The sequence below is a fragment of the Narcine bancroftii genome, chromosome 2, assembly GCF_036971445.1.
Source record: "Narcine bancroftii isolate sNarBan1 chromosome 2, sNarBan1.hap1, whole genome shotgun sequence".
Classification (NCBI taxonomy): Eukaryota; Metazoa; Chordata; class Chondrichthyes; order Torpediniformes; family Narcinidae; genus Narcine; species Narcine bancroftii.
In genome coordinates this window covers 243,961,245-243,978,882 of record NC_091470.1, presented here as the reverse complement: position 1 = coordinate 243,978,882, position 17,638 = coordinate 243,961,245, and the positions used below count along the sequence as shown (strand labels likewise).

Sequence of the window (17,638 nt, the reverse complement as noted above, 5' to 3'; positions counted from 1 at the left end):
AAGCAACCAGAACTGCACACCATATTCCAAATTTGGCCTCACCAATGTCTTAAACAACTTCCACATAATATCTCAACTCCTCTACTCAATACTTTGATTTATAAAGACTAAGACGCCAAAAGGTTTCTTTACAACCCTGGCCACCTGCGATGCTACCTTCAGGAAGATGTCTTCAATGGGTGGGATGTTACTGTTTTATGATGGACTTGGCTATTTTTTTTTAACCTTCTGCAGCCCTCTTTGTTCCTGAGCACATGAATCATCACTCAAGGCTATGATGCAACGTCAGTATACTTTCCACAGTATGCTTGTAACAGTTTGATGGAGAATTTGACGTTTCGACTGGAAACCAGAGCCCTAGGGAAAATCCATGCAGAAACGGGGAGAACGTACCAACTCCTAACAGGCAGAGTGGGATTAACCTGGGTCCTGATTGCTGGCACTATAATGGTATTGTTACTGATCCACCCTGATTCGAGTTTGCTGATGAGGACGTTGAGGAAGGAGACACAGTGATCTAAGATCACTTCATTTGGTCATGAGTTTTGCTGGTATAATGGTGTTGAATATCAAATTGTAGTTAATGAACAACTAGGCGATCTAAGAATGGAGGGCCAGCAAGATGGCATCTGCTATTGCCTATTGTGATTAACAGGTGAATTGAAGTGGGTCCAGTCCTTCTGGTCCAGGAGTTGACTTGTTCCATTACCAACTCAAAGTTCATTGATGAAACAAACAAAGCTCTTCATCACGGTAGACACAAGTGCCACTGACCAAGTCATTGATATAAGTCACCTTTTACATCTAGTCATTGAATCATAGAACCATACAGCATAGAAAGAGGCCCTTAAGCCCATCATGTCCATTGTAACAATTGTTCCTTTGTGTGGTAATGTAGTCCATTGAACTCTTTATGTTGCTGATATGTTGCATAGCTCTACCTGAGGTGAAGCAGATCCTTTTCAGGATGATCCCACACAAAGCAGCAAGAGCAGACAATATACCTGGTTAGGTGCTGAAGGACTGTGGCCCAGCTGATGGAATCCTAATTAACATCTCACTGCAGCAGTCCACTATCCCCACAGAATTCAAGGCAGCCACCAGCATTCCAGTGCACAAGAGAATAAAAATATCACAAATGACTGAAGCCTTGCTAATTTGTTGGATGCCAGTGGTTCCTAAGGAAAATTTTGAAGTAATTGATACCAAAAACGGGCAGTCCATTTGGCATGTTTCATTCAGTTTAGTCAACTAACTGAATTGAGATTTCCCTCTTACGTTTCCAGAAATTGGGTGTGTTTCTGATGGATAGATAATAGAATGAAAAATTCAAAAGTTTCACTAAGGTCAAGAGGAATGAGATAAAAATCTTCAAGTCCAGATTCCACTATAAGCACAGAAGATGAATTTGCACAGTGGTCCAGAAGGAAACAATAGCTCTTCCTCAAGTGTCTCAAAGAGAAAGACGAGGTAATCGATTTGTTCACCCTCCTCAAGAAAAGAAGATCATGCGAGTTTCAGAAACCTTCTTAATTACAAGATTCAAATTTATGAAGTCTCAAGAATGCTCTCAAAGCAAATATTTTCCACAGAAAATGAAGTTCTTTTGAAAAAAAAAATTACAATTGTAATCTTTTCACCATGGCATTGTAATTTTTGTTGAAGGTTTATTTGCCACCAATGGAGTTCCTTTACTGCCATTGAGGTTCCATCAGCAAATGAATAGGTAGTCATTCACTGACAACAGCATCAATATATTACCTTTAAAAATGTCATTTTATAATGTTCAAATGAAATTTAACACTAGGCTCAATGGATATTAGGACAGAACACAAAATGCTTGGAGTAAGAATTAAGTTGTAAGAAGTGTTCTTTTTCAATTGTTATGAGCCCAAAGGACCCCAAAACCGAGCAGCAATAGACATTCACCAAGACAAGTGGATTTCAAAAACAAAAATTATTTTTAATCAACTTCAAACATGAAAATAGAATCAAAATTTAACAACTCTATTCTTATACTATACTCTATACTAACCCAAATTAACCCCTTCTAATTCTAAGTGCATGTGTATGTAATGTGTGTGCAAATTCAAGAAAATTTCTTTGGTTCACAGTTCAACCTCACTTCTCCTTCTTCCAAGTTCTCTGGTTGCAGGTAATCACCATACTGTGTACAGAATTTAACATGTAAAAAGTTCACCAGGCTTGGTGCTTGAAAGGTAAATGTTTGCCACTTAGGAAGGTTCTTGTAGGATTTGCAGAGAGATATTTGTTGTTTCAGGATTTCCACAACTGAGGTACCACCACTAGTCACCTCAGCGTCTTGCTGATGAAACTTGCCCCATCAGGGTCTTCTAGATGGTAACCTCTTTCTTCAAGCTACCATAGAGTTCCATTCCTTCCTCTATTTCAAGAGATCAGACAGATAGCACTTCCAGCCATCTACTGCTCTGAAACTTGCTTTCATCAGTTTCAAACTGTTTTCCCTGGATTGCACTTTTCAGTTACTTGTCAGTGTCCCACACACTGACTGAGTGACTGAGCTGTTAACTCAACTCTCTTCTCTTTTCAACTGAAACTCCAAAGAGAGCATGTGACTCATGTCTTGCAAAACCCCCACCTTCTCCAGCAAACAACAGGAGTTCTTTCTTCTGCTCCATCTGTTGTTATCTTAGGTAAACAATCCAGAATTGACCTTTCTGTGAGCACTTTGCAGAAAGGGTACTGATAGACAGCATGACTCCAGCAAGACAATGGTCAAGCATTTTATGACATCAGTTCAGTTAACACCTACTTGTGAAAGGTGCTTACATTCTCCAGAGCTCTTGCAATGTGAATTCTTCAGTCTTTCAAATAAGATCTGTTTTAAAATGTGTGTATGTATGTGACCTACTCTAAATCTTATAAATTCTCCCCAAATATTAATACTGTGACACAATCAGAAGATAAAGATCACAGGCAGAAAAATTCAAAGATGGCATTCCAGAGCTTGAGACCAAAGCAGCTGAAAGCATGTCTGTCAAATGCAGAAATTATGTGGAGATGTTCAAGGTTCTAAGAAAACTGCAGGACTGAAAGAAGTTATTGAAGCAGAGGGGGACAGGCCCAGCAGGGAATTGAAAGCAATTATTAGAATTTTGAGCAAGGAGATGTTGGAGAAACTCAGCAGGTTGTGGAGCATCCATGGATAGAAATAGTCAGTCAACTGGGTCCCTTTCTTAACCCTAAGTAGGAAAGGGTGAAGTCAAAACAGGAGTAAGTAAAGAAGAGATGGAAACTGTGGAATAAAGGTGAATTTTACCTTAAATTTGAAAAATTGATGACAATTGTAAGATTGATTCACTTGATGAGTCACCAATGCTCACTATCCACAAAACTAATGGATGAATGAGATGGTGCCATTTAATATTTGGGCATTATAGTTCTAGCTGACCTTAAGATGATGTCAAACTGAAAATAAAAGCCAATGAAGAAACTAAAACTGAGAAACAAGAATAAAAAAAAGCTTCCATGAAGATGTCAGCAGGAAATTAAGTGTAACATTGCAGAATGAAGTCTTGATTATGAAATGCATAGATTGCTTATCTCTGGTGAAATTTGAGGATTAGTCATTTCCTTTAATGCTTGCCAGGACATTGCAGGATATGGTGTTTACAGACTAGCTCCTCCAAGTTAAAGTGGAGATGTTGTCTCATATATTTTTAGTGGGTTAGTATCTGTCCTGAAATTAATAAACTGGATCAATGAAGAATTCTGATTCTTCTTAAAATCTGATTAACAATAAACAATGCAAAACCTATTTGTGCTTCGAAAGTTTCTCAAAAAATAAGCATCTGTGCCTCTATTCATCTTTGCCTGTAGAAGGTTAAGATATATTGTCAGAACAAATATATAACATCACATACAACCCTGAAATTCATTTTCCCGCAGACCAGGCAGAATTCCTACTTATTGGTAGTGCAAAAAAAAATTACTCAGGAAAAGATATGTATTGAAAAGATAGAAATACAAAGAAAGAAAGAAATGTAAACAAATTGAGTGTGCAGTACAGAAAAAATATCAGCAATAAATAATGTGCAAAGTCAGAGTCCCGAAATTGGTCTCTGAGTTTGTTGGTCTGATGGTGGATGGGTAGCCACTGTTCCTGAACATGGTGCTATGAGTTTTGTAGCACCTATACCTTTTGCTTGATGGCAGGAGTGAGAACAGAGCATGTCCTGGATGGTGGTATGGATCCTTGATGATTGCTGCTGGTGGAAGAGTTTTGTCTGTGATGTACTGGGTTGTATCCACTACATTTTGCAGGGCTTTCCACTCAAAGGTATTGGTGCTCCCAAGCCAGGCTGTAATGCAGCCAATCAGCACATTTTCCACTGCTCATCTATAGAGTTTGTGAAGCTTTCCAATGTCATACCAAACCTCAGCAAGCTCATGAGAAAATGGAGGGGCTGGCATGCTTTCTTCACAATGACATTAGTGTTTTGGGTCCAGGAAAGGCCCTCCAAGATAGCGACTCCCAGAAATTTAAATTTGCTCACCCTCAAATGATCACTGGATTGTACATATCTGGTTTTCCTTTTCTATGATCCTCAATCAGTTCCTTGGTTTTGGTGACAATGAATGCAAGGCTCTTGTTAGTTCACCATTTCAATCTCCATCCTGCATCCTGCATCTTCACCTCTTTTTATACAATCCACTACCTTGGGGTATCATCAGCTAATTTGTACAGAGCCACACAGTCACATGTAAAGTGACGAAATGCACAGCTCTGTGATCCTCTGGTGCCAATAGGTATTGATGGTATTGATCTAAAATCATTGTTTTGAAAAATATTGTGACATTTTCTACATAATATGGGTATAGTAATTTTTACTGGTCTTTCGTTATGGAAAAGAGATGCAAAAAAGAGATGATAAAATGCTTGGAGTAAGTTATAAGTTACAAGAAGTTGCTTAGAACAAAAACACACTGAAGATTCATGATTCCTTCTGGGAACCATGCCAGTTAATTGACCTGATGGAATGATTGAAGAAATGAGCATGAGGCAACCTAAGGTCTTTCATGGTGGAGAAAAGAGTGAGTGTACCACTTACAAGTTCGCGTTCAATGCACCTCGAGCGATCCTCCCCGATCCTAGTGTTAGGGTCAAGGCAAAGGCCCTATAAGGGATTTATGAGCAGGGAACCATTTGGAGTGGTTCAAAAGGGGCAGGCAGATGACTGCTGCTGGGCACAGGCACCCCCCCCCCCCCCCACTGCTCTCCCCACCCCACCGCTCAACAGCCTTGCGCCACTCAGCCCTCCCCACTGCCACTGCTCAGCATACCCTCCTGGCCAAACACTGGCAGCCAGATACTGTAGCTGTCATGCACAGTCTCTTGGCAGCTTGCTTCAATAAGCAGACACACATTAAAGTTTAAATTTCTCATTGCTGGTGCTCACACATCTCGCGTGTTGAACAGCTTTGGCATTTCAGGGCCGTTTGACACTTTGCAGAGTAATGGCTGACTTTGTGACCCATATTCTCCCATGCAGCTCGAACCGTTGATTGACAGAGCAGTTCCAGGTGCGTGGGGGATTATGGGTAATGAAGTCGGCCATTGCTTGCCGCATATTTATGGCGAGATGGCACCAGCAGCCATGCCTCCTGAACGCCGCATCATCGCCTTAGCCGTCTCCAGGCTGAAAGGGGACATTAAAGCAGACTTTTCTGGGCCTGCCTGAAACGGTAAGAATACCTTTTCATTTGGCTTTTAGCCAGCCTCCATGCAAAGGCCTACTTTGAAAAGACCTCCAGTCTTAGTATGAATAATTTTCACCTTTTTGTTCTCCATCATATCCAATTAACACCTTTTGTCTGTTGGTCTCTACATCTTCCCCCCCCCCACTCTTTCATTTTCCCCAGCCTTTTAATACAGGTATCTACCTGCTTTTTGCTCATTCCTTGAGGAAGGGCTCAGGCCCAAAATGTCAGTATTATAACTTTACCTCTTTTGGACACTATGAGACTTGCTGAGTTCCTCCAGCATTTCAGTGTTTTTACAGAATACTCTTCCCTGATTCTCACCAGGAGTGATAACCATCTACAACACACTGTGGAAGAAAGAAACTCATCTCTACCCTCATTATCCTTGATATTCCAAGAAACAATGTCTATGGTTCTCCAATTATGTCTGCATCTGTTATGAATTAATGTCCTGGGTTGACTGCTATTCACTGCTGATTAGTCCGCGGCTCTGTGAATATTGTATCATCTGGGAGACAGTTTCAATGATGGTTAACAAGCTGTGCTTTTTTTTTGAAATGATCTTCCTGTATCCAGCAATTCTTATGCTTCCACAGGGATAGAGGAGTTAGTGAGTTTGTTGCCTTATGGAGAACAATGATGCCCAGTGACGGGGCCAATGGTTGCTTATCCAAATTACTCGCCTTTTGAGGATCCACCATCAATCCTACACAGGAAGGATGATAGTTCTAGAGTGCACAAATGCTTCTAACCTTTGACTGAAAGTAATATTTATTGATGTGTGCTACCCAGGATGTGCACATCAAGTTTTCATTGTAGAATGATGGATTGACAATTGGATCCACAGAGACAGAATATTGATTTCTGTTACCATTGGTTCAATGGAGGAACTGTACTTTGTTTTGGTCTTACAGATACAAATATAAAATGTTTTTATTTTTGAAAAGAAGGGGTTCTGTCACCAGACCAATAGCCAAATATTTTTGTCTTTAAGTTTTCTGTTCATTCTTGGTATGAAACTATTTTTCATGTTACACATTAGATGCAGTTAAGGAAAGGACAGAACAGTTTGACATTTATTCATATTTGATGTGCATGACTCAGATCTGACATGTTGTCCTAGTGGACAGGTTTGTTTTTAATGCTCTGTACTATTGTGAACATAACTGGAGTATACACCAGGAATTCAGCCATTGAGGTTAGTGCAAAATTTGTGATTTTACGAGTGAACTTAAAAATCACATGGTCAGCATATCATAGACAGTAATAGGTGTAAATCATTTCTCAGTATGTGATACTGCAGGCCAACATTAAAGCAATGAATGGTAACATTTGCTTCTTGCTACATGGCACTGATTTCAATAAAGTGGATCTAGACTCGTTTTATGTGCCTGTTCTCCACAACCCTCAGTTCCTCAATTTTTCAAATATTTATCTAGTTCCACCTTAATTATTTAATGATCTTGCCTCCATCACCCTTGAGTCCAGAGGAAAAAAAAGAATAAAAAGAATATGAACGTATAGTTTCCATCGAAGGATTGCAAGGTTTCTTGATGAAGGTTTCGATCCAAAACGTTGTCAATTCCTTTTTCTCCACCCCCAACCCCCACATACCTAACTGATGCTACTTAATCTTCAGTTCCTCTCACTGATCGTTGGTTCCACAAAGGACAGTAGAAACCTGGAGAGGCTGACTGTCTCTGTTTCCTTTGAATTAGGGGAAAGAGGAAAGTAAAAAATACTGAAAAATTAGAGAGAGAAAACAAGGGAGAGGAAAATGTGAAGGGAGTGGAGAAAGGGAGAATAATGGTGAAGGAGGTGTCTAAGAAGGAGGGGTGAAAGAAGGGTTTGAGATAAAGTAGAAGTATTTCTTTTAATACTAGTCACAGAATCTGGCAATGTGGTTAGGTAAGGGGTTTGAGTTTTTCTCTACTATTTTCTTTCCTCTTTTTTAATGTTATTAGTTCTTTTTCTAAAAAAGGTATATACTATTTAGAATATGAATTATGGATATGATTTACAATTTATGTATGTTAGTGATATACAGAATGTCTTATTTAGTTTATGTAACTGTTCATACGATCTTATTGAATTGTACCTTTTTTATTTCTTTGGGTTCTTTATTAAAATCAATAAAAATATTTTAAAAAGTAAAAAGGAAATGACCAGAAAAATCCTGTGCCATCAAAAATTCATTTTCTATCAAAATAACTACTGAGCAGTTTAACTGTTGATATTACAGTAGTGTATTGATGTGCTTACAGATTACAGTAGGCATTTCTGCCTTAAATTTAAATGAATGCAATAAAACTCTTTAAATCTCGGCAGTGCTATCTAGTGTTGTAACTAAGAAGTGCAATTGTGTCCCTTGCACTCACTCTAAATGCCTGTCTGTTAAGATGGCTTGTTTGCTTTATAGAAAAAAAATTAGATGTTCCATTACTGTAATGAATGTAAATTTTATTTGTTTGTGGGCTTATTTCCCAAATTTGTAAGTTTAATTGATTTTTGACCTCATTGTTTATTTTTCTCTTCATTATCAGATAGAAGTCTATGTATTTTGCCAACAGCCTCTGTAGGTAGGGGGTTGATTTTGTAGAAAATGCAACATAGATTTTGTCATTACTATCACTTGTATATAAGTTTGACTGTTGTTCTATTCATGTTTATTTACCTATGTAACATTTGTTAAATGAAATTAATAAAAATATTGAAAAGGAAGTACAATGGTAGCCTCGTAGTAGCGGCATCAGTGTTGAAACTAAGAAGTGTAATGTACATACAGTACATTGTGAGAGACTGTTCTAAAAGGCCACAATTGGCCTACTGGCTGTATTTTGGCCATTTAGATAGTTGACAGAGCTGGGACGTTTCTCTTTGGATTGATGAAGGATGAGTAACAATAGAGATATATAAGATTATGAGGGGCTGAATCTTTTTTCCTGGGGTGAGAATAGCAAATACCAGAGGACATCTGTTTAAAGTGAGTGGAGGAAAGTTGAGGGAATACATCAGAAGTAAGTGGTTTTTTTTACACAGAGTGGTGGGTGCCTGGAATGCATTGTCAGGGGTGGTGATGGTGGTGGAGGTTGGTACAATGGGGACATTCAAAAGACTTTTAGAGAGGCACATGGATGCATGAAAAATAGAGGGTGAAGCAGGGAAAAACTAGATTGTTGTGCAATCGGTTTACTCAGATCAGCACAACATTGTGGGCTGAAGGGCTGTACTGTGCTGAAATGTTCTATATTTAGAAATTTGCAAATAATTACTAATTACATTTTTATTAAAATATCTACTTCTCCTTAAGTTGCTTTTAAAACTTGTTACCTTGACTAAACATCTAAGGTGGTTTGATGTTGAAAGTGCCTCCATTTATATTGTTCTTGTAAAATACCATAGGATACTGTGCAATTATAAAGTTGTTATCAATTTCAAAGCTATTTTTAATTGACCTTGCATCTCTTACTGTTATCATAGGAAAATGCTTCAAACTTCTATGAATCCTTGCAGGGAAAAGTATTCTTAACTGCACTGGTGAATTACTAGGTTCTGATTTTAGGATAAGATCCCTCATCTGGATTCCCCCACTAATCTTTCTGTTTTTCTCTGTTTGTGTTAATTGCTTTCAAAATCTTAGAAACCATAATCAAATCATCCAATTACCTTTTATAAGTGTTACGCCTCAGACCAGCAGCAATAGAAATTTGCCAAAAGACTTATTGTTTTTCTTTTAAAACCATATTTTTATTTATAACTGCTAAAAATATAACATCTTACTGTGTGTGTGTGTGTGTGTGTGTGTGTGTGTGTGTGTGTGTGTGTGTTATCCAACTTAAGCACAATTCTGTGAGGTCATTCCGAAGTTCCAGTTGAAACTCAGACTTTTAAACTGATGCCCAGAAGTAATTACGAAGGAGGTGGAAGAGACTTAGTGACTGGACTGCTGAAAACTCACGAATCCTTGTTGAGTTTCTTGCTGAGAAATATCCTTTCAGACGAATGTTTGTCATAACTCCCCTTTTCCTTGTATAGTGGAAATGAAACAAGTGACTTCCATGATACTTCGAAAAACCCAGACACAGGTCAGTCAAAATGACCATTACCTTGGTCACAATTCAATGCAGATATGGGTCAATCAAAGTGTCCTTTCCTTTGGTCATGGTGATTCAATAATTTCCCTGACAGGGAGAATAAGCCAAATTGTCTATTTCACACAGAGTCACTCCACCTCCATGTTCATGAGATGGCTGGAGATCAATTATAATGAAAATCCTGTTTCTTTAAGTGTCCCACTCACATAACTCTCTCACCACCTGTTTTCCCGAATAAGCAACCATTGTTATTTCTCTTCTTCCAGAGTATCATCTTTGGGTATAATTTGTACTTGATGGTGCCATCCAGTCTCTCCACAACTGTGAATGGTTGTAGCCTGTACCAACGCTTAAAGCGACAGTTACACTAAATGGCCTCTCAGCCAAGTACTGTACTTAAAGACTGACCCTTAATCTGCAATCAAAACTGACTTCCAATACCACTCATCCTGATGGATGACACTAATAAGCACATGGAAGTCAAGTTGCTGAAAGCATGAAAAAGGGGTTATTACTGAAGATTGTATTCATCCAGCAGTGGCAGAACTCACTTTTTGTGGAGATGGGTATAGGAAGTGGTTGTAAGTTTTACTCTTGGACTTGCTGTTAAGAAGTTATAAGACAGTCATGGTTGACTAAATCTTATAATTCCCTTGCACACTATGGTTGTATAATCCAAGGTCTTGTAAACCAGGTTATTCTGTCCGCAAAATAACTTTAATCACTGCATTTTTGTTACATGTGACAATAAACTTGAATATCAGATTATCGAATTGCTGAAATGTTCAGTTGAATATCTGTCATCAGGCCAGAAATTAACTGGCTGTAATTCTATGAAAAAAAGACTAAATAAGACTAAATATGTAAACAGTAGTTAAAATTAGTGTCACATAATGGGCTCAGCTGGTGAGCTAAACAGTGTTATTAGTGGGATTCTTGACTTTTGTCATTTATAAGCAGAGCATTTTCTGAGAATCACCAACTGAACTGATGAATGGAAGTAAGTGAGGTGTTCACTCAGAACGCTGATGATTGAATCTCCACAATGGTACATTTTACCACATCCAGAAACTAGAAATAGCATCAGACTCTGAAGAATAGAATGAACCTGTCCATACTTCAGAACAGTCCATCAGTCAACTTTTGATTACAGACAGATGTCGTGCCTTCACCAATGTCACTATAATCTGCTTTTGTTCCTTGCAAAAACCCTGAAGGGGAAACATAATAATGTCTAGTTTTGCAGTAACAAAAATGCAGTGGGAATCAGTATCTCTCAGCATCTGGAAATGGCAATTAATATTTATCTGTAATTATTTCCCTTTGAGAGTCACGGCATGTTAATACTCTTTTAAAGGGAGGTGCAGCAGGTTGAGAAAACACATTCCCGATTGGTTTCTTTCTGGCTCCTTGCATCTCCCTTTCTTCCTGGCACCCGTAGCATGTTGTAAACATAGCTTCTAACCAGTATTACATGGTCTGAATATTTCACTAACCCAATTAAGTTCTTTGATGGAGTCCAGACAACCCCCGCAAGTCTGTGTTGCAATTTTCCTTCAGACAAAGCATGTGCCAGGAAATGAGCACAGAAAAATGTTTGTTTATTTGCATTTTTTAACATCAATTGAGTGAGAACAAATTTTATTCCACATCTCCAATTTTTGGATACTATCTATAAAGGTGAAATCTGTAATCTGAACAGGTGTAATGCTGGAGTAATTGAAATTGCAGCTGTAATTGAAAGAATTAATGAGAGTAGTGTGGTTATTGATATATAGATATACAACATGCCACATAATTAACAATAACAAAATGGAAGATGAAGGAAGGGGCAGTGGTTAACTGTTATAAAGTCTGCTTGTAGACAGGAAACAAAGAGGATGTTTTCAGGTTGGATGGTTCAATGTTACCAATATTAGAATTGTTGCTCTTTCCAGCACATACTTTGATAAACCGCTGTTATACTATGATTGGTTACCACTGGCTGGACACGTCTCCTGAGACCGATCCTGCCCATTACCCCTTGCATGCTCCCCAGTCTTCCTGCCATGATTAGTCGAGGAGGTTGGTTGTTCCTCTAGTCTATAGTAAGTTAAAGCCCATCAGTTTTGCAACCTCAGTCTTTTGTGGTAATTGGTGGTGCATCAATTTTATTGACTCAACATAGACCCTGATCCTCTGACGCCCTGAACATGTTTGAACTCTGGCTACACTTTGAGGACTTCCTGATGATGACCATGAATGTTGTTAACACGGACGAGGACAAACTGAAGCACCTCTTCTAAAGAGTCGGACCCCTGGTCTTCCCAACGATCAACGACGCCAAATCATACATGGAGGTCATGGGTACACTGAAGGTCGAGTATCGCAGAAGGGTGAATGAGGTCTATGCATGACATATCCTGGCCACCAGGAGATGTGACCAGGTGTGTCAAGCGCGGAGTACCTAAGCCCAGAGGGCCCTCTGCAGGGCATGCAACTGCAAAGCCTAGATGGCCACCCAGAATGCAGAGGACCTCATCCAGGACACCTGTGTAGATGGAATCAGGACTGGATACATCAGACAGCAGCTCCTGGAGCAGAAGGTACATGACCTGCAAGAGGCAGTTGAGTTAACAGATGCTGGAGGTCGCCCTCCAAAGTTAGGACGACTAACTTAGACGGGGGACCATCTTGCGTTGTGAGAAAATGGTTGCAGGCATCATCACACTCTTCTAGCGACCTGACCTCGACAGCCGTGGTGGGTGATTGCCCCAAATGTTACTTCTGTGAGCAGGGCAAGCACCTGAGGAAATGCTGCCTTGCCAAGGAGGCAGCATGCTCTAGGTGTGGGAAAGAGAATATTCTGCACAATGGGCCCTAATTTACATCAGAACATTTTAAAAAATTTATGCGCAATGACAATATCAGACATATTTTGTCTACATCCTATCATCCAAGTAATAATGGGGAGGCAGAATGTTTTGTACAAACATTCAAAAAAAGCAATGAAAACAAATAAATTTCTAAATGCCTCCTGGACACACAAAATCACATATTTCCCATTGGGGCACAGCAAACAATGCCGAGGTGGTCCAAAAGAGAAAGAAGACAACCCGAACGCTTTAAGGACTATGTGCCCTGATTATTATTAATACTTTCCCTTTTATGAGATGTATTCGAATTCTCAATTGTAGACCTGGGCCAGATGCAATTTAATTAGTTAGAAGGGGCCTAACCAGCATTTACTGCACAGGGGGTGGGGGGGGAGCGTGGAAAGAATGTTGGGTATAAACTCACCCACATGACACCCATGTCATGATGTCTCCCTTCCACACATATAGATATATATATATATATATCACATCTCTGAGTCTTAATTGTGTGAGTGCACACACAACAGCAACCACCTTGCACTCAGTGTCTGTAAAATTAAGGAATTAATTGTTGGCTACAGGAAAGGGAAGCCAGGTGAACACAAACCAGTCCTCATCGAGGGGTCAACAGTGGAGAGGGTAAGAAACTCCAAATTCCTGGTGTCAACATCTCTGAAAACCAATCCTGGGCCCATCATGTTGATGCAATCATGAAGGTATGCCAGCGGCTATATTTTGTTGTGAGTTTGAGGAGATTTGGCATATCACCAAAGACTTGCAAATTTCTACAGGTGTACCCTGGAGAGCATTCTGGGTGGTTACAGCATTGTCTGGTATGGAGGTGCCAATGCCCAAGATAGGAACAGGCTACAGAGGGTTGAAAACACAGCCAACACCATCATGGGATTAGTCTTCACTTTAAGAACATCTTAAAGAGGTGGTGCCTCAAGAAAGTAGCTTCTATCATCAAGGACCCTCAACACCCTAAAGAGGTGGGGCCTCAAGAAAGTAGCTTCTATCATTAAGGACCCTCACCACCTAGGCCATTCCCTTTTCTTGCTGTATTCATCAAGAAGCAGGTACAGGAGCCTGAAGACACCCACTCAATATTACAAAACCAGCTTCTTCTTTTCTCTTATTTTGCTCTTTTTATTTATCTATATATTTATTTACAGGTATCTGTCTTTATTTATTTGTTTATTTCATTTAAATCTTTTATTTATGTAATGGTAATTTATAGTAATTTTGCACCTTGCTTTGCACATTACTGTTGCTGCAAAGCAACACATTTCAATGACAATCAACCTGATTCGGAATTCTTATAATCTGAAACACACATCCTGAAAGAGCAGTGCAATTAGTTTCACTCATAACTTTCAAGGGGAAAATATATTCCAGGCTGATCATAAGATTAAAGAAAAAAAGAGACCTGTTGGCTCACTGTGACCATGTTATAAGGTAAGAACAAGGGTGTGAAACTAACTGAATAAGTCTTCCAAGTGAGAATGCAGGCAAGTGGTGCCAGTAAATGCATGGACCCAGTCACAAATCATATTTTAAAAAATTAATTAGAAGAACTGATGGAGATATCGTGGGGTGAATGACCTCCTGCATTATGATTACGCCATTTGAATAATGTGTTATTTCAAAAATCAGGAAAAAAAAGAGCTGTGTTGAGCTAATATTTCCGAAGTCAGTATGTATAATGACTGACAGTAATAAGCACATAGAAATAAGAACAAAAGAAATGGGAGTGTGAGTAGCTATCTGGACCCCTTGAGCCTACTGCCATTCAATAAGAGCAGGGCAGATCAATCTCAGAACCATTTTCCTGTATTATTGGTGTTTCACTCATGCTGTTGAGAGATTTGCAGACATGTGGGATGCAGAACAGTAGCACAGAAGTTATGAAGAAAGTAGCACAACAGGTGGGCAGGTGGAGTCAAATATAGAGGATTAATCAAGCAAGTCCCATAGGCAGACTAGATGTGGCATGACAAGGTTCATGGGCAGACTGGACTTATTTTAATAGAAGAAGCCTGTCAGATGAGACTGGTCAACTTAACATATTGGTCAGCATACAATATTATTGCAATGACATAAACATGGCTGAAAGAAGCGCAGAAGTTTCAGACAAGATGGGGATGGGGCTGGGATATAAAAGAGGATAGAGCAACAAAATATTGATCAGAGAGAACATTATGGCAGTAGTTAGGGAAGATATATTGGAATAATAATGTAGACAGATCACAGAGCATTGTAGAAGCAAAAGGTTTACAGTGGTGGGGGATTTTAACTTTCCCAATATCGACCTGAAGTGTCCTAATGCAAGAGGCTTCTAAGGGAAGAACTTTTCAAGAGTATTCATAGACACAAAACTTGGGTGATTCTCAAGAGAAGGCATTGTACTGAACTTGGGAACTGTAACAAGGCAACTAAGTAGTGAAAGTGCCAAAGGGGGAACATCTTGGGTATAATGATCAGAATTTTGTAAATTTCAAGGCACTTATGGAGAGTGATAAGGAACCACACTAGCATAGCAGATAGAGGAATGGAGGAGGGAAAAGATTATGTAAAATTGAATGCACCATTAGAAGTCACCGGGTTGAATGTGGTGGAAATGTTCTCAGGTGCATCTATTTCAATCCAAGTAGTATTGTAGGAAAGGAAGACGAGCTTAGAGCATGGATCAGCACATGGAATTATGACATTGCAGCCATTAGTGAAACAAATGTAGGAGGGGCAGGACAAGCAGCTCAATGTTCCGAGCTTCCATTGTTTTAGATGCAATAGAATGGGGTGGGGGGGGGGGGGGGGTTGGTGTGAGGGAAAGTAAAGGGGGAGGTGTGGCATTGTTCATCAGGGAAAAAGCACATCTGTGGTCAGGTAGGACAGACCAGAGGGCTCAACTACTGAGGCTATATGGGTGGAGTTGAGGAATGGGAAAGGTATGACCACACTTATGGGGTTGTATTATAGACTGCCCAATAGTCAGTGGGAATTGGAGAAGTAAATCTGTAGAAAGATACCAGACAGCTGCAGGAAACATAAGGTTGTGATAGTTAGAGATTTTTACTTTCCACATATTGATTTGGGACTCCCGTACTGTAAAAGGGCTGGATGGCTTGGACTTTGTCAAATGTGTTCAGGAAAGTTTTCTAAATCAATATATAGAAGTATTATCTGGATCTCCTATTAGAGAATGAGACAGGATAGGTGACAGAAGTGTGTGTAAGGGAACATTTTTGTTCCAGTGATCATAATGCTATTAGTTTCAAGTTAATTATAGATAAGGATAGGTCTGGGCTTTGAGTTGAGATTCTAATTGAGAGAAAGGATAATTCTGAGAAATGAGAAAGGATCTAGAATGCATGGATTGGCAAGGTTGTGTGAGGTAAGTGGAGGAACTTCAGAGCTAAATTTTAAAAGTACAGAGTTTGTATGTTCCTGAAAGGATCAAAGGCAAGATTAGCAGGTATAGGGAACCTTGGTTTTCGAGGGATATTGGGGACCTGGTTCAGAAGAAGAGAGAGGTGTATAGCAGGTATAGGCAACGGAGCAAATGAAATACTTGAGGAATATACAAAATGCAAGAAAAACCTCAAGAAAGAAACCAGGAAGGATAAAAGAAGACACGAGGTTGCTTTGGTAGACAATGTGAAGGAAAACCCTAAGGGTTTCTACAGGTATATTAAGAGCAAAAGGATAGTAAGGGACAAAATTGATCCCCTTGAAGATCAGAGTGGTCAGTTTTGTATGGAGCCAAAAGAGATTGGAGAGGTCTTAAATGTTTTATTTTCAACAGTATTCACTCATGAAAAGGGCACAGATTTGTGGGAAGTAAGCAGAAAGGTCATGGAACCTGTACAGATTAAAGAGGAGGAAGTGTCTGCTCTCTTAAAGAAAATAAGGCTGGATAAATCTCCAAGGTCTGACAAGATATTCCCTTGGACTTTGAGGGAGGCAAATGTAGAATTTGTAGGGGCTCTGGCAGAAATATTTAAAATGTCCTTTGCCACGGATGTGGTGCCAGAAGATTGGTGAATAGTTTATGTTGTTTCGTTGTTTGAAAAATGCTCCAAATATAACCCTGGAAATAAATGCCGGTGAGCCCAATGTCAGTAGTAGGTAAATTATTGGAAGGTGTTCTACGATATTGGATATACAAGTATTTGGATAGCCATGGACTGATTAGGGATAGTCAATGTAGCTTTGTGTGTGGTAGGTCTTAATAGAGTTTTTGGAGGAGGTTACCAGGGAAGTTAATGTAGATGTTGTCTTTGGTAAGGCCTTTGACAAGGTCCCACATGGGAGGTTAGTCAGGAAGGTTCAGAAGCTTGGTATTCATGGTGAAGTAGTAAACTGGATTTAACTTTGGCTATACAGCAGAAGCCAGAGAGTGGTAGTGGATGATTGCTTCTCAGACTCAATACCTAGACTAGTGGTGTGCCTCAGGGATCATTGTTGTTCGTCATCTCAATCAATTATCTGGATTATAATGTGGTAAATTGGATCAGCAAGTTTGCAGATGACACAAAGATTGGAGGTGTTGTGGACAGCGAAGAAGGTTTTCAAAGCTTGCTGAGGGATCTGGACCAGCTGGAAAAAAATGGGCTGAAAATGGGTAGCAGATGACGTTATTTATAAATGAGATGCCAAAAATGATCTGGAAAAACAGACAGCCCCATTTTAAGACAAATTATTTGCATTTGGAGTGATATTAACTGATATTTAGGAATAAAATTGGGGCTGTCTCCAAACCATTTAATACTTTGATGGTAGGTAACAAGATCCTAGACACTTGGTGCAGGAATGGTGTCAGGTGCATAGAGGACTGTTATGAGCAGGGACAATTAATGAAATGTGAGCAGCTTAAATAGAAATATAATTTGTCAAATAAAATATTCCACTGCTACCTCCAGATAAGATAATTTCTCCAGGACA

The 17,638-nt window shown here is 39.4% G+C and overlaps 1 long non-coding RNA gene across 2 annotated transcripts in view; it reads left to right on the top strand.

The window, feature by feature from the left end:
- Window positions 1-8,457, top strand: part of LOC138755186 (uncharacterized) — a 29,487-nt gene extending 21,030 nt beyond the window's left edge. Inside the window, exons 3-4 of one of the 2 annotated variants that reach the window (XR_011352090.1) lie at window positions 5,535-5,727; window positions 6,070-8,457. This is a non-coding gene — a long non-coding RNA (uncharacterized lncRNA). The remainder of the gene's footprint in view (window positions 1-5,534; window positions 5,728-6,069) is intronic. The other variant, XR_011352091.1, reaches the window with a different exon arrangement.
- Window positions 8,458-17,638: the final 9,181 nt, after the last annotated feature.